Source organism: Otolemur garnettii, unplaced genomic scaffold, assembly GCF_000181295.1.
Source record: "Otolemur garnettii isolate 467f Iridium unplaced genomic scaffold, OtoGar3 scaffold00277, whole genome shotgun sequence".
Lineage (NCBI taxonomy): Eukaryota > Metazoa > Chordata > Mammalia > Primates > Galagidae > Otolemur > Otolemur garnettii.
In genome coordinates, this window is record NW_003852672.1 from 440,527 (window position 1) to 445,297 (window position 4,771).

Below are 4,771 nucleotides of genomic sequence, written 5' to 3' on the forward strand. Positions count from 1 at the left end.
GAGCACCTCTTATAATGAGCTTCACATGCTTCTGTGGCCATCTCTGCCACCATGCAAGGAAAGACAGCTTGTAAATAAGACCAACACAGGGGGAAGTAGAACAGATAAAGGAAATGTCTGAGATGGAGAGACCGGACAAAAGAGAGGAGAGAGAAAGCAAGTGTGCCAGAGAGAGGAACTCCTGATGACAATGTTAGGACATAAGAGGCCTGCTGGCCTGCTCCCATCTTTTTACTAAGCCATGCAACTTCTAAATAGAACCTCAAAAGAGTTTGGGTTCTAGAGGAAAGAAACAAAAAAACGGCTTAGGTGTCAACAGGAAGCAAGGAAGATGCCTATTCCTCCTCTAAGCCCAAAGTGTGTATGGGGGAGAAAACGCCAGTTTAGGTGGGCTGCAGGGGAAAAAGTATTCTCAGCAGACAATGAGGAACAGGGAAACGTCTGGATAAGAGAATGAGGCTACGGGGGAAAGAGAAGGAAAGAGAACAGAGCAGAGGTGTAAAGAGCAGCATAGGAACAAGCACCTGCAGGGAATGAGCCCCTGGACTTCTACGACGACTGAAGGAAACAAGGACATGAGATATAAGATGGCAAAAGTGGAACTGCTGAATTGTTTCACTTCTGTTTTCTCTGCAAGGAGAATAGGCATCAGACTGTAAAGAGAATACATGGCCATGTGAGGGAAACGAGAACCAAGTCAGGCTCAGAGAGATACAAGAGTACCTAGATAGCTACCAGAAAGGAGCTCGAGTCTCCTTGTCCAGAAAGATTACACCTAAGAATACAATGGAAAACTACAGACAAGATCTCAGAACCCCTGTCACCAACACGTGCGGAAAGTGAAGACAATGTTCTAATTTTCAAAAAAAAATCTGACAGTGACTGCCAAAAGCTACAGGCTGGTGATCTTAATGTCAATTCAAAGTAAAATTCTAGAACATGTAATCTAATTATCTGGTTTATGAGCTCTATGGAGAGGAAAAAAAATTATGTAGTTAACCAGAGTTCATAAAAACAGTCATCTTAATGTATTTCTTTCCCTGAAAGGATTACTAGACAGGCAGATACAATGGCTACCATTTATCAAAGGCTTACAGTGTACTAAGTACTTTATCTTGAATCCTGAAAACTACCCAGCAAGACAGACATTATTATCCTCATTTCATAGAAGTAAAAACTGAAGTCCTGAGAAGTTTGCCACAGCCACACAGCCAGGAGGAGGAGGCAGGTCTCTAACCATAGGTCTGCATTAACAGCCAAGGCCCTACCTATTCCCTCTGGCTGCCTTGGATCTTGAACTTTCTGGAGTCATGTGACTGAGTCTTTTGCATCCCCAAAGACAATGGAGACAAACATGGTCTGCAGATTTGTAACTGGTTGGATAAGAAATGATGAATGGATTGGGCGATGCCTGTGGGGCAGGCGCTCCATATGGGCTGGCCCCATATGCTGGAGGTGGCGGGTTCAAACCCAGCCCCCACCAAAAACTGCAAAAAAAAAAAAAAGAAAGAAAGAAATGATGAATGCATCAATGTCAACTGAGAAGGAGGCCTCTAATGACTGTCCTAGCTACCACATAATCAGAGAAACTTGATGAAATAGAGACAATATAGTACAGTTGTTATCAGTACTCAAGTGCCTCAAGACTACAGGGTTCATATCCTAGCTCTGCTGTTAACGGTATGATCATGTGTACTTATGTAACACTCCTGTATTTTAGTTTCCTTATCTGTGAATGGAGACAATAAAAAATACCCTGCACCAAGCAGTGGCTCACACCTGTAATTCCAGCACCCTGGGAGGCTGAAGTGGGTGGACTGCTTGAGCTCAGGAGTTCAAGACCAGCCCGAGCAAGAGCAAGACCCTGGTTCTACTAAAAACAAAAAAACTGGGGCAAGAGGATTGCTTGAGCCCAAGAGTTTGAGGTTGCTGTTAGCTATAATGCCACAGCATCTACCCAGGGCACCAGAGTGAGACTCTGTCTCAAAAAATAAAACAAACTAAAAAAGCCTTAGAGAGTTGCTGTGAGGATAAGACTGGTTAACTGTAAGGCACTTACCAGAGTGACTAGAAAACATCAGATATTTTTAGGAACATCTCTTATTTGTATATCAGGTATAAAAAATAGGAACAGGGTGGCACCTGTGGCTCAAGGAGTAGGGCGCCGGTCCCATATGCTGGAGGTGGCGGGTTCAGGCCCAGCCCGGCCAAAAAGCTCCAAAAAAAAAAGGAACATGTTTAACAATAATTTAAGAGTCCAAAATAAAAAATTCAGAAGACACAAAAACAACATGCAGAATATTACATACATGCAGACACATACACCATAAGAATAGTATAGCTTCTATCAAATAGAAGAATACAATGCAGTACAGAAATACTGAGAAAGCAGGCTGGGCGCAATCGCTCACACCTATAATTCCAGCACTCTGAGAGGCAGAGGTGGGAGGATTGCTTAAGCTGAGGAGTTTGAGACCAGCCTGAGCAAAAGAAAGACCCCATCTCTACTAAAATAGAAAAATTAGCTGAGTGTTGTGGCCAGCACCTGTAGTCCCAGCTATTTGGGAGGCTGAGGCAAAAGGACCACTTAAGCCCAAAGAGTTTGAGGTTGCTGTGAGCTATGACTCTACAGCACTCTATCCAGAGAGACAGAATGAGATTCTATCTCCAAAAAAAGACCTATAAAGTCTTTTTTTTTTATAAAGAAGAGTTTGACTAGTAATATTTAGCCTGGGAGAAAAATAAAACTCCTAGGAGCTTTATATTTATCTTGCAAGGGTTAAAGTTACAGAGAGGTAGATTTTGGCTCAATTTGCAAAATAATTCTAACAAGCAGTGTTTTCAAGATAGAGACTCAACTACCTTATGGAGCACATGAGTTGTTGGAGCAAATGCTGGCTAACCAATGAACAGGGATGATTCTACAATGTGAAAAGAACAAGGACTATAAATCTTCCATTTTATAATATTGAGAGCCACAGGTTGAAAAGATAACCTTATTTTGTTTTCAAAAGTAAGTAGCTGAAACATGTGATACATTTAAAATACTTTCGTACCATACCGTCATAATCTGTGCTGGTTTCTGGATTAGGCTCCTGTGCAGTAATTTTCTCAGGTTTTGACAAAGTATCTTTTGATATGCTAAGAACATCCTTCTCTCTGTCAAAGTTGTCACTATCCTGTAACATACTGCAAACAAGTGTTAAACCAATCATCCAATAGACTGGATCGAATAAACGTATAATTTCCCTCTAATGTTTTTCTACAACGGGTCAGATAATACATAACCGAAGGAATATACAGATTTTCATATCTCCTCTATTACAAAACCTCTTTAGGTGACCCACAAAGTCTTCCATCTTCTGGTCCCAAGAGACCTTTTCCAGGGCATCTCCAATCATGTTCTTTCAGCAACATGGGCTCCAATCACATGACATCACTTACATTCTTCATGTGAACCCCGATTGTCTATTTTAGGGATTTTACCTCTGACCTTCTTCTCTCAATTGGAAGACCTGCCGATCTCTTTTTACTTGAGTCACACCTGTTCTTCTAGGCCTAGTCCAAGAGTTAGTTCCATACCAAGTGACTATTAATGTCTGTTTCTCCTGAGATTCCAAAGCCCTTTACCTGGGCTTCTCTTATTATACCTGTATATGTAACTGTGCATATAATTAATTCATACAGGTTATGCAAAAATATATTAACAAATAGGCACAATCAGTCTGACTGGATAAAAAGAACACTTAAAAAGTAAAAATAATAGTGCTAAATGAGTGTGAAAGAACAAAGATAACACTTCCTGGAACTTAGGAAGGCTTTATCAGGAGGTGGGATCTGACCAAAGCTTGACTGATAGGTATGGGAAAGTGACAGATTAGGAAAGAAAGATTTGGCTCGGCACCTGTGGCTCAAGTAGCTAAGGTGCCAGCCACATACACCTAAGGTGGCAGGTTCAAATCCAGCCTGGGCCCGCCAAATAACAATGACGGCTGCAACCAAAAAATAGCCGGGCATTGTGGTGGGCGCCTGTGGTTCCAGCTACTTGGACGGTAGAGGCAGGAGACTCGCTTGAGCCCAGGAGTTGGAGGTTGCTGTAAGCTGTGATGCCACAGCACTCTACCCAGGGTGACAGTTTGAGGCTCTGTCTCAAAAAAAAAAGAAAGATTTTTTAAAAGACAATTCTATGGCTCGGCACCTATAGCTCAGTGGTTAGGGCACTGGCCACGTACACCAAAGCTGGCGGGTTCAAACCCAGCCTGGGCCTGCTAAACAACAATGACAACTACAAAAAAAAAAAAAAGCAGGCATTGTGGTGGGTGCCTGTAGTCCCAGCTACTTGGGAGGAGGCTGAGAAAAGAGATTCGCTTAAGCCCAAGAGTTGGACATTGCTGTGAGCTGTGATGCCATGGCACTACCGAGGGTGACATAGTGAGACTGTCTCAAAAATAAATAAATAAATAAATAAATAACAATTTTATTACTTGATACTGAAGAATCAAACATATTTTCCTAAGAAAGGAAGGATTCTGGAAGGCAATTTTCTAACTAAAAACAGTGATGAGTAACTCTTTTTATATTATCCTTTAAATAACAGCATGTTATGATCAAAGAAAATGGTCTTTTTTTTGTTTGTTTGTTTGTTTTTTGGTAGTGACAGTCTCACCACATCACCCTTGGTAGTGTGGGTGTCACAGCTCACAGCAACCTCCAGCTCTTGGGCTTAGATGATTCTCTTGCCTCAGCCTCCCAAGTAGCTGGGACTATAGGC